Source organism: Chelonia mydas, chromosome 2 (genome assembly GCF_015237465.2).
Source record: "Chelonia mydas isolate rCheMyd1 chromosome 2, rCheMyd1.pri.v2, whole genome shotgun sequence".
Classification (NCBI taxonomy): Eukaryota; Metazoa; Chordata; order Testudines; family Cheloniidae; genus Chelonia; species Chelonia mydas.
This window is the reverse complement of record NC_057850.1, coordinates 236102528-236119184: the sequence shown is the minus strand read 5'-3', so window position 1 is coordinate 236119184 and position 16657 is coordinate 236102528. Positions and strand designations below refer to the sequence as shown.

Genomic DNA, 16657 nt, shown 5'->3' with positions numbered 1-16657 from the left:
GTTGAGTACCTGCCTTTGGCTTGGCTTTGTGTCTGTGAATGAAGATGATCCTTTGGCATGGCTTCCTTGTGGTCACATGAGCTTTATATCTATCTGTATACATTTTCCTTTTTTCATATTTGTTCAGTCAGCTCCAATGGCTTGGCTTCTATTTTTGGCTCATGGAGAATAGCCAGCCTCTTGGCTTGGCTGTGTTGTCGCTTTATCGGCCGGCTTGCCCAAATCTACTTAGAAATGCCCATGGGCACCAGACTTGGAAAAAAATAATTCCAAGCTTTTCATTTACAAATTGGCATTGTTTCCATAATCATACTTTTGCTGCCTCCTTTTTCATTTACTCTGTTCCCTTGTGGAGCCTCTGACCACATATTGGAAGAGTCTTCCATTACACAACAAGTAACCCATCGTGATAAGTACTGATTGCATGTTATTTACCTAGAGGGGACATTACACAACTTTCTCCATAAATAACTTGAAAATCAAGCACAAGTAGGGTATAATGTTCCATAACTAAGGCCCTCTGCTGTACTACAGGAACACTGACAAAGACAGAGTCACTGCAAACAGGGGGCTGGATGCACAAAAGGAGTTAGGCGCATAAACTCCTGTTTTAGGGATTGCAAGTGGGTTTCCACCTCCAGCCCTTGAAGCCTTTGCTGGCAATTAAACAGCACACACACCCCACCAGGTTACCTCCTCCACAAAGTATCTTCATGATTACTTCTTGATTTACATTCCAGGTAGAAAGGGCACCCTTTCTTGGCATGACCTCCATAGACCATCTTCATCCAGGCAGGGTATAAAACCACAAGCATTGTGCACTGCATATACAAGTTCTCAGCATCAGTGTCCCTGGCGCAGCCTTTTATAATGCTTGCTTTCTTCTCTGAGCTAGCCAGCTGGTTAGCTAATTATCTCATTAGCTCACCAGACTCCCTACAAGTGCAAGTGATCCCCACTAACCTTTCAAACCCAATCAGATACCTAACTCACTCTTACTCTAATTACGTCCAGTGCCCTGCAGGTTCCAAGTGACCAGGCTATCGGCTCCCAAAAGACACTCTATAGGGGGACTACAATTCTGGAATGAACAAGATTGTACCAAATGGCAGAGGATATCTCTGGATTCCCTATAATAGTAAGTATCCCCAAACCCCATTTCAGATTACACTAGCTGAATGCTGTGCTGTGCTATGAATACTACTTCTCACTCAAGAAAAAAGTATAAATCATTGTGGCAAACTGCAGACGAACATGTTTTCCTGCTTTTGTTACCTTCCTCCTCAGGTATGGTTATCAGAAGACCTTTCTCTTCAAGTGAAAAAGCAAATCAATAGATTGCCCCGTCCTTCAGAGCTCCTCTCTGCAAGGGAGAGATAGATTCGTGGGGGGAAATAGCATTTGGGGAACTCCCTTGTTAAAACATTGGAATGTTCTGAATATCTGGAAGGAGAAACAGCCTATAGCCTGTCCTGCATTAGCAACAAGAAGCATTTCACCCGTTGCACTGTGATTTCAGTGGAGTTTTTCACCCAGCCCAGAATCTTCATTGTTTTGTTTTCTTCTCAATCATATTGAAATGGAGTGCTAATATTGCCCTTAGGACAGTGAGAGAATTCAGTGTGCAAGGTATGTGTGGGTGTAACACCAACAGACCCTGGTCGTCAGCGGGCAGGATCGAACGGGGGATCTCTGGAGCTTAGTGCATGAACCTCTACAGCCTGAGCTAAAAGCCAACTGCCTCTTAGCTAAGGCTGTAGAGCAGATGCATTTAACTCTTTCTCTTTAAGTGGTCTCGGTGCTACTAGATGGGACAGAGTACCACACCCAGAAGGTGTGTGGATTACATGAGGAGAAATAAAATCAAATTAGCATCATTCTGCTTTATTCAAGAGCTTTTATCAGATACCAACGATTCCAGAGCAGGGGGGAAAAAACCACTAAAAAAACTACATTATGAATCAAATTAAACAGCAATGCTCCTAAGAAGATCTAGCTCATTGATTCTCACAAGAAAAATATCCCTTCTCTGAGGGGTTGATCCAAATCATGTCAAAAATCAATAAAAATACTTGCATAGTCTTCGGAGAACGATGGAGCAGGCCCTGAGTCACAGGCTCACCAGTGGCTCAGAACTCAATGAGTTGCCAGAACAGGTAAGCTGCCTAACCACATGAAACCCAAACTCTGCTTCATCTAGTACAGATTAAACCAAATCATAATTCTTAAAATAAAGGAACCTTCTGCTAATATTTAAGTTACCCCATATCCCTTACCGTGCATTTATATAATGGCTAGCCTGAGCAGGTGATACAGAGTAAAACAAAACATTCAGATCTATTCAAGAATATTCAGTATATGGCTGTAACTTTAGCAGTCTCTTGGAAACAGAAAAATAAGCTATGAACAGCTGATCACAATGGCAACAATGGAAAACAAAAACAATACCCTGTTCCCTTGCAGCTAAATTTTCAGTCTCTCTCAAATTCAGTAAGGTAACTATACTCCTTGGCCACCACATCAGGCTTCTTAGCAGTAATAAAAGCACTGATCTCATCTGACATTTTAAAGACTTGGCTTGACCTCCATAGACCATCTTCATCCAGGCGGGGTATAAAACCACAAGCATTGTGCACTGCATATACAAGTTCTCAGCATCAGTGTCATTACTTGGAAAAATATTCCCTAATCTTTTCAGTGCCCTTTAATTTAATCAGGATGGAAAAACACAGATAAATTGCCTAGTATTGATTATTGGGGGGCAGATCAGTCATTTTTTATAATTGTCAGTTTATAGAAAAACAATTAAAAGGTGTTTAAAAATAATTGTCATCAGGTTGCTTGTAGCTGAAGTTTTTGTTCATGGATAATCTGTTGGCTACAACTATTTCCAAGAGGACCAGTTGGTCTCAAGATTTTCTTCAAGATTTTTCAAAAGACAGAAACTAAATGTTCTGTTTAAGATCACCAGCGATCCATGCAGTGGCTGCCTACTCTAAAACCAAACCATAGAAATTCAACATGGTTCTATGCTCCTTTGTCAGGTCTGGCTTGATCACAGGCTGTAGTGACTCATAGTTTGGTAATCATACTGTATGTTAGCACAAAAAAATCACAGGTTCCAATCGTCTTTTTTTATTTAGAGCTATTTATTAATCCTTCATGGCTCAGAACCAAGAGAAATTCTATGGCCAATATTATTCAGGAGGATAGACTAGATGATCATAATAATCCCTCCTAGACTTAATATCTATGAATCTACTTTCTGAAAAATCTTAGTACCTGAAAAGTATAAATTGGAGGGAATACAGTGAACAATAAAAAAAATTGCTTAATTGTCTGTGATCATTAAGTCAACTAAAACCAAATACAAAAGGTTAGAGAGTCAATAATCTTGGAGTAAGAACGGTCATATATTTTGCTTTGATAGTGCATGTGAAAATGGAAAATGAAGATCAGTGTGAAGTTTAAAAGAAAAGGAGTACTTGTGGCACCTTAGAGACTAACCAATTTATTTGAGCATAAGCTTTCGTGAGCTACAGCTCACTTCATCGGATGCATACTGTGGAAAGTATAGAAGATCTTTTTATACACACAAAGCATGAAAAAATGGGCTTACCACTACAAAAGGTTTTCTCCCCTCCCACCCCACTCTCCTGCTGGTAATAGCTTATCTAAAGTGATCACTCTCCTTACAATGTGTATGATAATCAAGTTGGGCCATTTCCAGAACAAATCCAGGTTCCCACCCCACCACCACCACACACACAAACCCACTCTCCTGCTGGTAATAGCTTATCTAAAGTGATCACTCTCCTTACAACGTGTATGATAATCAAGGTGGGCCATTTCCAGCACAAATCCAGGGTTTAACAAGAACGTCTGAGGAGGGGGGGGTAGGAAAAAACAAGGGGAAATAGGTTATCTTGCATAATGACTTAGCCACTCCCAGTCTCTATTCAAGCCTAAGTTAATTGTATCCAATTTGCAAATGAATTCCAATTCAACAGTCTCTCGCTGGAGTCTGGTTTTGAAGTTTTTTTGTTGTAATATCGCAACTTTCATGTCTGTAATCGCGTGACCAGAGAGATTGAAGTGTTCTCCGACTGGTTTATGCATGTTATAATTCTTGACATTTGACTTGTGTCCATTTATTCTTTTACGTAGAGACTGTCCAGTTTGACCAATGTACATGGAAAAGGGCATTGCTGGCACATGATGGCATATATCACGTTGGTGGATGTGCAGGTGAACGAGCCTCTGATAGTGTGGCTGATGTTATTAGGCCCTGTAATGGTGTCCCCTGAATAGATATGTGGGCACAGTTGGCAACGGGCTTTGTTGCAAGGATAGGTTCCTGGGTTAGTGGTTCTGTTGTGTGGTATATGGTTGCTGGTGAGTATTTGTTTCAGGTTGGGGGGCTGTCTGTAGGCAAGGACTGGCCTGTCTCCCAAGATTTGTGAGAGTGTTGGGTCATCCTTCAGGATAGGTTGTAGACCCTTAATAATGCGTTGGAGGGGTTTTAGTTGGGGGCTGAAGGTGACGGCTAGTGGCGTTCTGTTATTTATTTTGTTAGGCCTGTCCTGTAGTAGGTGACTTCTGGGAACTCTTCTGGCTCTATCAATCTGTTTCTTCACTTCCGCAGGTGGGTATTGTAGTTGTAAGAATGCTTGATAGAGATCTTGTAGGTGTTTGTCTCTGTCTGAGGGGTTGGAGAAAATGCGGTTGTATCGCAGAGCTTGGCTGTAGACAATGGATCGTGTGGTGTGGTCAGGGTGAAAGCTGGAGGCATGTAGGTAGGAATAGCGGTCAGTAGATTTCCGTTATAGGATGGTGTTTATGTGACCATCATTTATTAGCACTGTAGTGTCCAGGAAGTGGATCTCTTGTGTGGACTGGACCAGGCTGAGGTTGATGGTGGGATGGAAATTGTTGAAATTATGGTGGAATTCCTCAAGGGCTTCTTTTCCATGAGTCCAGATGATAAAGATGTCATCAATATAGCGCAAGTAGAGTAGGGGCGTTAGGGGACGAGAGCTGAGGAAGCGTTGTTCTAAGTCAGCCCACCTCTGAACAACATACTAATCCACAGAAACCTCCCTACCAACACTACAAAAAGAAGGATTCTAGGTGGACTCCTCCTGAAGGTCGAGACAGCAGACCGGACTTCTACATAGAGTGCTTCCGCCGACGTGCACGGGCTGAAATTGTGGAAAAGCAGCATCACTTGCCCCACAACCTCAGCCGTGCAGAACACAATGCCATCCACAGCCTCAGAAACAACTCTGACATCATAATCAAAAAGGCTGACAAAGGAGGTGCTGTTGTCATCATGAATAGGTTGGAATATGAACAAGAGGCTGCTCGGCAGCTCTCCAAAACCACTTTCTACAAGCCATTACCCTCTGATCCCACTGAGAGTGGGGTGGGGGGAGAGAAAACCTTTTGTAGTGGTAAGCCCATTTTTTCATGCTTTGTGTGTATAAAAAGATCTTCTATACTTTCCGCAGTATGCATCCGATGAAATGAGCTGTAGCTCACGAAAGCTCATGCTCAAATAAATTGGTTAGTCTCTAAGGTGCCACAAGTACTCCTTTTCTTTTTGCGAATACAGACTAACATGGCTGTTACTCTGAAACCTGTGAAGTTAAAGACATAGCTTTAGAGATAGGCATAGATAGAGGCTTCTACACATTGTTCTAAAAAGTAGAACCTATATAATGTGAGCAACTATAACTAAGTAACTGGGTATGATCACCCACAAGCTAGAATTTCACTACAGAATAAGCAATATATGCACAAGTTAGGCGGAAAGCCAATCAGATGAATAATAGTTCAACGACATGGATATGAAAGACAAACACAGCTGGTAGCTGATTGCACTCTGTAAATTTAAACCCTTTTATGTGGTGAATTGTGATAACTTAAGGCAATCTTTTCTTACTTGAGATATTTCCTTTTGACTGAAGCCAGATAACTATGCAGGACATTTGTGGCTTTTTGTTATAGTTCTTGCCTTCCTTACTTCCATTATGGGGTTGTTCAATGACTATTCCTTTTTTAACTTTAGTGAGCAAAGAACGTACTATATGCTGGCAAAAGCCATGTGCTTGTTTCTGTGAATAAGTCTACATGTTATTAATTTGTGTCCAGTTTCTTTTATCTTTTTTTGTGGATGCAAACTGTGTAATCTGTGGATTCCAATTGTATGGAGGAATTCCACCTTCGGGGTCAATGATGAGGTACCAAGAATTTATCAAAGCAGGCACAGTACTGAATAGTCCAAAATAATTTGTCTTTTTTTGTTGTTGATGAGTAGAATGCTAGATTTGCATATGGGAAAACCTAACCCACTCCATTCTAAGGTCTGATATTTCCCTCCACTGCCTCTTGTATTTCTGCCCTTGCAGGTTGTCACTATAGGGCTTATATTCTCATGAGGTAGTGCTATTATGTAAATCAGCTGGTCAGTACTCAGGAGTGGTGCAAATAAATGATACAAATCCTGGAAGATCCTAGTGTAGGATCAGCATTATGGACTTTCATAATATAAAGCATATGATGTTGTGTGTTCCTATTAACATGGACCTCCAGAATGAGGAAAAGGTAGAGAATCTACAGACCAGAATCCTTCACTTACAAAATTCACATCTGGAATCTAAATAATTAAATAATCTGCCTTATACAAAATTTCTTTTCCATCAGCCTTCTCTTTGAATTTATTCAGACTTTATTCTTCACTTGCCTTACCTGGCAGTGGAGCTATATCCAACTTCATGAAGCCAGGCACATGTGCCATATAGCTTTTGCACTGAGCTGAAATCCAGGAAGTAGGTGTACAAGTAAGGACATAAGATCCATTCTATTATATTCCATTTTTGTTGAAAACAGAAAGAAAATACATCATTATTTTCCAAACACAAGAAGATAAAACTGGTTCATTTGCAAGATGGTATGAGTTTATTCCACATAATACCATCAGCAGATAAACATTGTCAGCTGTGTTCGGTTAACTTTTTTCTTCTTCTTCCCTTGTAATGATTTCACTTAAAAATACCTGTGCAATTATTTTCCTTCTAAACATTCGCTCAAGTAACCAATGAGTTCATGAACTAGTTTATTCAGTGTGATATGCTGTAACTGACAACTAGATGAGGAAAGGGCCATTTGAAGACAGTTACAGGTTTCAAAATAAGGGTGTCAGATACTAATTTAGCTCCAACACCCTTAAGATTTTAGAAGCTATGCCACTGGTTGACATGCTGGCACTTCTTAATGCCCTGTTTTGATGAACTTTGCAATGAAACCTTTACAAAGAGATATGCTGTCTCTAAGCAGACACAGTGAGTAAAATTAGTCTCTGATATAAATCCACTGTTTTGAACAGAGTTACACCAAAGATTAATTTGGTCCAGATTCCCAGAAAGGCAGTTCTTTGCTTTGCACCTTTCTGGCAAGAAAACTGCAATCCAACATGAAACTTTTTCCTTGGTCACACTGATCCTTGACACATGAGCAGTTTCTTCGGGGCTCAATATTATCATTCTCCTGCCTCTCCTTCTCTAAAGAAACCGACATCTTGCAAGCCACAACCACTGCCAAGTCATTGTTAATGTCCAAATGAAAATTCTCTTCTATCCCAGTTGAACAGTTGAGTGTCTTTCTTATTGGTATTACTAGAGTTGAGAATCTGGAGGCAATCTATACAACTATATACTAATAATTAATTATTCCAGAATCCTATTTCTTTTTGCCTTTTGGTAGTTTACAGCTCATCCTACCAAGCCAATCAATAAATCAATGTCATCTATCTCTCCATAGCTATAGTTTTGAGCACCTTTTGAGTAAAAAATGATAGCAATGACATTTGTCTTTCCCTTCCTTCTCAGGCAAAGATGGGCTTGGGGTTTTGTATTTTATATCAACAGCATTTTGCAGGCTACTTTAATGGGTCAAATAGTTTGTTGGTATCTACTAGTCATCAGCACTATTTATACTTATGCCTTAATACTGAAGTATTGGGAAGGTGTTGAAGCAAACCATTTGACCCATGAAAATAACCTGCAAAATTCTGTTGCAACAGAATACACAAGCCCAAGTCCACCATGCCTCAGAAGTAAGGAAGAGATAAATGTCATTTCTATCATTTTTATATAAGCCTTTTTGTTATTTATTCATTTATTTTGTCTACTGTGTTTCTAAGTGAAAAGTTATTGGCTAAGACTTTCAAAGGAACTTGGGGTCCAGTGTCACTGAGGCTCTTCTGGAATTTTTTCCCCAATATTCATGAACAGTTACCTCAGAGGTGTATCTGGCAAACCATACTGTTGTACTACTCTTAGAATATTGTGGAACCTCAGATGCTGTGCTGTACTAAATTCACATAAATGTCCTATTAACGGCAACCACCATATTTCAGCATTAGTGCCAGTATTACTCCTACTAAATAATAATAATTATTATTATTATTATTTTATTCGTCTCCCTGGTTTCTGAGTAGTTCTTCCATAGCCAATACATTGGAAATTTAGCTCTGGACTTCTGAATTCAACTGATTTCTCCTGTGTCTATATACTCTTTTTTCAGAAATTCATAATTAGGCTAGTTTTTCTGTTGCAAGTCAACCTTTCAACTTCTTGGTGACATATATTAACTTTTCTTTCCATTATTTTTTTCCTGGTAAATTGTCTTGTTTCACATGTGTGCATTAAGGGGCAAATTATGTAACCACCTCACACATGTGGAAGGCTCTATAGCAGTGCAAGTTATGTGGGTTTACTATGGATGAGCAGGATTTTGGCAAGCTGTGCAGGTCTGTTGGCCCTGGCATATCATGTAACCCATCTCCCTTCTGGGGTTCCTATTGTGGTGTCACACATGAGGATTGTGGCAAGACTGAGGTAAGGATAGGGGCGCTTTTGTGCATATCTTCTGGTTATTCTCCACTTCCCTTCCACCGCTGTGGAATAGGAAGCACTAAGGCCAGAAATGTTTAAGTCATGTTGAGGTCTATACCTTCTGGTGACTGTTGAATGGTCTCTATGAAATGATTTGATGGTCTCAGTCCTGTTCCTTGTCATCTCAGATTTTCATCACAAAACCACCTTCACCCCGACTGAGAAGTCAGGTTTAGGTTTCATTGGTTGATATGTAATAAGAATAGTAAATATGGCAGGCGACCAGCTTGGCTTAACAGTGAAATCCTTGCTGACGTTAAACACAAAAAAGAAGCTTACAAGAAGTGGAAGGTGGACAAATGACCAGGGAGGAGTATAAAAATATTGCTCAGGCATGCAGGAGTGAAATCAGGAAGGCCAAATCGCACTTGTAGATCAAGAGATGTGAACAGTAAGAAAAAGGGTTTCTTCAGGTATGTTGGCAACAAGAAGAAAGTCAAGGAAAGTGTGGGCGCCTTACTGAATGAGGGAGGCAACCTTGTGACAGAGGATGTGGAAAAAGCTAATGTACTCAATGTTTTTTTTGCCTCTGTCTTCACGAACAAGGTCAGCTCCCAGACTACTGCACTGGCAGCACAGCATGGGGAGGAGGTGACCAGCCGTCTGTGGAGAAAGAAGTGGTTCAGGACTATTTAGAAAAGCTGGACGAGCACAAGTCCATGGGGCCAGATGCGCTGCATCCGAGAGTGCTAAAGGAGTTGGCGGATGTGATTGCAGAGCCATTAGCCATTATCTTTGAAAACTCATGGTGATCGGGGGAGGTCCCGGATGACTGGAAAAAGGCTAATGTAGTGCCCATCTTTAAAAAAGGGAAGAAGGAGGATCCTGGGAACTACAGGCCAGTCAGCCTCACCTCAGTCCCTGGAAAAATCATGGAGCAGGTCCTCAAGGAATCAATCCTGAAGCACTTAGAGGAGAGGAAAGTGATCAGGAACAGTCAGCATGGATTCACCAAGGGCAAGTCATGCCTGACTAATCTAATTGCCTTCTATGACGAGATAACTGGCTCTGTGGATGAGGGGAAAGCAGTGGATGTGTTATTTCTTGACTTTAGCAAAGCTTTTGACACGGTCTCCCAGAGTATTCTTGCCAGCAAGTTAAAGAAGTATGGGCTGGATGAATGGACTATAAGGTGGATAGAAAGCTGGCTAGATTGTAGGGCTCAACGGGTAGTGATCAATGGCTCCATGTCTAGTTGGCAGCCGGTATCAAGGGTCAGTCCTGGGGCCGGTTTTGTTCAATATCTTCATTAATGATCCGGAGAATGGTGTGGACTGCACCCTCAGCAAGTTTGCAGATGACACTAAATGGGGAGGAGTGGCAGATATGCTGGAGTGTAGGGATAGGATACAGAGGGACCTAGACAAATTAGAGGATTGGGCCAAAAGAAGTCTGATGAGGTTCAACAAGAACAAGTGCAGAGTCCTGCACTTAGGATGGAAGAATCCCATGCACCGCTACAGACTAGGGACTGAATGGCTAGGCAGCAGTTCTGCAGAAAAGGACCTTGGGGTTACAGTGGATGAGAAGCTGGATATGAGTCAACAGTGTGCCCTTGTTGCCAAGAAGGTCAATGGCATTTTGGGCTGTATAAGTAGGGGCATTGCCAGCAGATCAAGGGATGTGATTGTTCCCCTCTATTCAACATTGGTGAGGCCTCATCTGGAATACTCTGTCCAGTTTTGGGTCCCACACTACAAGAAGGATGTGAAAAAATTGGAAATCGTCCTGCGGAGGGCAACAAAAATGATTAGGGGACTGGAACACATGACTTATGAGGAGAAGCTGAGGGAACTGGGATTGTTTAGTCTGCGGAAGAGAAGAATGAGGAGGCTTTGATAGCTGCTTTCAACTACCTGGAAGAGGGTTCCAAAGAGGATGGATCTAGACTGTTCTCAGTGGTAGCAGATGACAGAACAAGGAGTAACGGTCTCAAGTTGCAGTGTGGGAGGTTTAGGTTGGATATTAGGAAATCCTTTTTCACTAGGAGGGAGATGAAGCACTGGAATGCATTACCTAGGGAGGTGGTGGAATCTCCTTCCTTAGAGGTTTTTAAGGTCAGGCTTGAGAAAGCCCTGGCTAGGATGATTTAGTTGGAGATTGGTCCTGCTTTGAGCAGGGGGTTGGACTAGTTGACCTCCTGAGGTCCCTTCCAACCCTGATATTCTATGATTTCTATGATATGAGGAATTTTTACTGTTCTCTATGGCTTCAACCGAGGAGCGCACGTAAATGTAAACATAAAGTTAAGAATCTGCTTACGTGTTTACCTAAAAAGGGATGGATGTAAGCGCATGCTTAAGAGTTTTTCTGAATTGGGGGCTGAAGCCACTTTATTCTCCTGAGCTTTCAGCCTGTCAAATTTAATGCACATGAAATTCAAAAATCTACCTAACGTCCTTAAACATAATGTATAAAAGAAAGAACTGAAGAGACTCAGTTGAAGTTCTGGAAACATTGTTTAGCTGCATTCACTAGAAACCTGCAGCTGGGGTGCATAAACCAAGCTTCGATTCTAAACTAGTTTCATTTATGTGGTTGAAACAGGTTTCATCATAGATCGTAATGCACAGAGGAAGAGCAATACAAACCATAAGCACTCCTGCGAAAGGCTTTGTAGAAGGTTGTTTCTTTAACATGAGAGGTACCTCTTAATTTGAATTAACTCATGAATCGCCTCTTAATTGGTCAGTGTCACTGGAAATCCGAGGGAAGAAGGATATTTTATAAATAATAGAGAAATAGTGTATGTCTAGAAATCAGAGATATTATATCCAGAAAAGAGAAAACCAGTACACAAGTGTTAGAACTGGACAATGTCTTAAAAAAGCCTTGCACAACCCATGCACTATGGTCCTGACTGGGAGTCTTACTCACACTGATTACTTGGGTTACTTGGCCCTCACTCAAGTCGTCCTTCTGGGTTACAATGGGACTATATGCATAAATAAGTGCTCACACAGTCGGAATCTCCACCATCTTACTGTGAATGTGCAGTCTGTACATGATGACATTCAGAGTAATCCATAATTACAGCAAACCTTCTTTGTAAGCTTTGTAGGGGGATCTTCTTGAAAGCAGAGTAAACACTGCACCTTTTGGCTGAATGCTACTAAATGCCATGTAATTTCTGCCACTTCCCTTGTGTGCTTTACTGGCTCCAGTTGCATAAAAGTGTCTTAAGTGACTTGTTTAGATTAGAAAATGATTATGTGGTATAACAGGCAGCAAAGGCAGTTCTTGGTCAGCTTGAGAAAACCACACACCTGTTTCAAAACAAAGTGAAGCGACGGGTGGAAGAACAGGTTTACTAGACTAAGTGGGTGAGGTCTTAAGCAAAGGTTGCTTATATTAATAAGGATGTGATAAAGACTAAAAGAGGTGATTTAATCCTGCAGGAAATTAGCTTTCCTGTCTTTGATATTTTCCCCTTTAAGAGAAGATGTTAATAAGAACAAAAAAACATAAAACCTCGTTATGTTGTACAAGTTGAAAGAGAGGATGGAAATGTTTAATAAAATGCCAGCCAGGTAAGCTGAAACTTTTTAAATTTATGAGCTTTGCTTCTCTTCCAAAATCACCATTGTCAGAGGTGTAGCACCGATTTTGTATTCTTTTCTACTTAGAAGTGGTGAATCACATCTAGGTCAGAGAATATATTCACTAGCAGTCTGGCCGAATGATAAACTTAATTCCTCCTCCCCCCCCGGCCCCCGATACACCTTTTCTATTGAGATCTGGACCATGTTCACTTTGTGCAGGTGTTGCACTTGAAAATTGCTTTTGGGCAGAGGATAAAAATAAGTGTGCAATCTCCTTCTGATGGAACAACATTAACAAAGGTTTAAGGCCCAATTGTGTTCCCATTAAATCAGTGAGAAAACTCTCATTGACTTCAGTGGGAACAGGACCTGGCCCTTAATTACAACAATTTTAAATCACATCTTAAGGAGACTAGTTATTGAAGTAATGCCATTTGTTGGAATTTAAATTCGAGAGAATCAGATTTTTCCTAATAATCAGATTTAGCAAAAACAGATCACACTCTCCCCCTAAACTATCTGGAGATATGTACAAAACCCAAAGACCCCATTCAAAGCATTAGTGCATTCTGAAATGCCATCTTTTTCAAATCTCAGCTTCCCCTAGCTGAGTTTCAGAGCGCTCCACTGATAGCCCTTCTCAGTGGGCAACAACCGGATCTGTTGTCCATTCAGGTAATGTGGCTCTGACTGAGGGGGAGAGGAGGAATTGGATATTGATTAAATGATTAAATTATTTAATGCATACTCAGCTAACATGTTGATTGGGCCTAGGGTAAAAACATTCCCCCAAGCCAATGACTCATCAGGCTGCACAATTAAGTCACCTCCGTTTCATAACCAGCAATACATGAGTGATGTGGTCAGCATCATGTCTGGCTGCCTTCACCTGATGAATCAGGTACCCATTTTGTAACTGCGTGAAAGAGGAGTGTCCTGTCAATGGAAGACCAAACAAGACTCAAATTTGTAACCTTCAGAGTTTTGTTAGATGCCTGAACCACACAGCCACCTAGCCTATTAGTTGTAGTACTAAGGGTGCATGTAATAAAGGATCATTATGGGACCAGCATGACTACAGTGACACTGAATGTAATAAATGATGAGTAATTCATAAATAATACATTTGCTTGAAACTATTCCAGACAAATCTGAGTAAAATGTGATAACCTAATTAACCGTTTAGTTCCACTCGTGTTTTCTCCTGCAGCCATACCACTTTACCCTGTTCTTACAAGCTAAGCAAAGTAGGGCCTGTTCACTATATAGATGACAAAATTCTATAGGACAGCTTGTTTACTCTCCAGATTATGAGCATCCACGTCCTGCATGCAGGTAATGGCATATGTGGTAAAAGAGGAGTATTCTTCCTTCTTAGAAGGCAAGGAACCAATGTCCTCTCATTTTGTTAGCAAGCACTGAATTGTTGGAGGTGCCATCTTTGGGATTAGTCATATAGCCCAGATCTTTACCATGGCTCTTCATTAAAGATGTCACAGCACTCATTGCAAGCATAGGGGTGTTAATTAATCCTGATGACCTGTATTCTGGCCGAATTCCAGCACAGGTATTTACATTCTGTTTAGTGATTTCAACGGGATTTTTTTCACCTTCTGGCTTAAAATCCTTTTGTAGTATTGCAGTACTATTAAGAGTTAACAGTTGCAGTAATTCGCCTAGGTATTGGTGGTTCCATGGTGGATGAAGTGATTTATAGGGTGGATGAAGTGATTTATAGGGTCTGATTCACGATTGCCCTGAATTTTGTATTGTCACTCAAAAAGATTCTAAACAGGATTAGATGCTTTTATACATAAAGAAGATGATCCAGAGTGGTGATAGGAAATATTAACAAAACTAAATGAAACACAGCAACATTTTTGGAAAAGATATAAACCCTCATGCTTCAAAGTATAAACCAATCTGTAACTACTGAGAGTTCAGTTCTCTCTTAACAGGCTACTCTAGGGAAGATGGCAGTGTTGCCTAGTAGGATTTCAGCTCTGCCACTGATCTGCTGGCCTTAAACAAATCACTTCCCCTAGTTTCCCTATGTTTAAAATGGGGATAATAATACTTGCCTCCTCTGAAAACACTACGGGAACTGCTGATGAAAACCACTACGTAAGAGCTAGGCATTATTATTATTACTTGCTCTTTCCTCTATGTCTTCTGGTGCTGGTCAAACAGAGGATACTGGGCCAGATGGACAATTACACCGATACACTCTGGCAATTCCTAAGTTGCACTTTTCAACATGCTACATGATATCTTTAATTATTCAAAATGAAATTAGTCAGCCCACAAGGAAAATTGGCCAGAATTCCCTAACACAGTTTTAAAAGCTAAAGAATAACCAATGATAAGATAGCTTATTTATAAGAGAACTAGGGACATTTCATTAAAAAAAAAACCCTTCCCAACAAGCTCTTAATAATTCAATAAAAATACACTTTATGCTATGTTTAAAGGCATAAAATGTACAACATTCTTTATATAGAAACATTCGGTATTATAAATGTACATGACATTGTTCTGTATGCACTGATGTCAGTGCCCTGTGTCTCAAGAAAGGAAAACGGTGTCTGATTGCCTAGGATTGGCAAGAAAATATTTATAATAAAGAAGAATAAGAATTAGTACAGTCAACTGAAATAGTTTTCCATTAGCATTGCTCCTGAGTTTTCTCAGATTGTCAGTTTACGGTAGCTGCAAAAACTGTTCAGTGAAAACATTGTTAAATAGTTTATAGCAGACCTGCTTCTTGTGCCTCCAGGAAACATTCGATGACACACACAGCTGTCTGAGATGAAAAATTAATTAAATAACTAAACACTCATCACCTGGAAAACGGAGGGATACAACTTAAGGTAAAAAGATCATTTTATGTTGAATGTCTCTCTCAGATTTAAAGGGCCAGCTACCAGGAGCATGCTGAAAAAAGTGTGTATATAAAAAGATAAAATTAAAGAGGAGAGTTCAGTAATAACAAGACAACCAGAAAGTAGATAACTCTCAGGGATGACTGCCAAAATTTTCATCTTTCCAAGGGTTAGGAATCTGTCTGAGGCTTTAAAACCGGAGTCTCATGTGTTATCTAATTACATGAGTTATCTGTTTTGGTTGTTATGATATTGATATTATTGATATCCCATTCCTTTTTACACACTGATTGTCTCCTCTGCTGTAGGTTAACCACTACATCATCCCGGTGCCCATTATTTAAGGGAGCTGTTGATATGTTTTTTCCTTACCAACTTCCCTTTTAAAATTTATGGGACACACCAACTTCATTGAAGTTACTGGAGTTACACCAGGGGCAAGTCTGATCCGTGATCTAAACCTGAGATAAAGAGCCTTTTATGAATTAGTGGTGGTCTGTAAAAGCTCAGTTTTGTAGACATTGCATTAGTAGATCATGCAGTGCACTTTAACAAGGAGGCTGGTAAAACTGGTATATAGAGCAGCCCACTTTTTCATCTCCCTATGTAAAAGGGATGTTTTCAAGTCCAAAAGGAGCAAAACATGAGGGAAAAGAGATGTCATTTACTGTCACAAATATCAAAAAGGTAAAGAATAGTCTATAAAGTCATGGATGGATTCCTCTGAGCAACATGAAGGTATACTAAAAGCAGTTACTCAGCAGGTATCCTAGAAGTGCTAAGCCATCATAAGAGTGGTAATTTTTATGCAGATTAAAATACTTCAAAATAATTTATCTTACATATGAGGACAGGCCTCCATATTTTTTTTTTAGTGACAGCCAGAACATATTTATGTCACTTAATCCTTTTTTGGCAATGAAAAGAAACTCCCTCCCTCACAATTTTTGCTGGAGTTTTTCTAGGTTCATCTTACATTATTAGCTGCTTGAAAATTTTCCAACAAACTTTTATTTGATGACAAATGGCTTTTTTGCCAAAGTGGAAAATGTCCCTTTTCGATTCATTGGGGGTGGGAGGGGGGTCACGACATAATAAGAAAAATGTGAAAATGAGAAAGTCTTCAAAGTTTTGGGCTATTTTCAGTTTTTGATGAAAGCCTGAAAAAAAACATACTGCAGACAATTTGTGATGCACGTGAATTCTTTTTATCAATTTTAGTCACCAAAAAAAAAAAGCTGGAGGGTAAATTCTTTCCCAACCAGCGCTAAAAAGG

At 40.2% G+C, this 16657-nt stretch overlaps 1 long non-coding RNA gene across 1 annotated transcript in view; it reads left to right on the top strand.

Annotated features, from left to right (window-relative positions):
- Positions 1–1095: 1095 nt before the first annotated feature.
- Positions 1096–16657, top strand: part of LOC122464350 — a 37828-nt gene continuing 22266 nt past the window's right edge. Inside the window, exon 1 of the long non-coding RNA XR_006288297.1 lies at positions 1096–1138. This is a non-coding gene — a long non-coding RNA (uncharacterized LOC122464350). The remainder of the gene's footprint in view (positions 1139–16657) is intronic.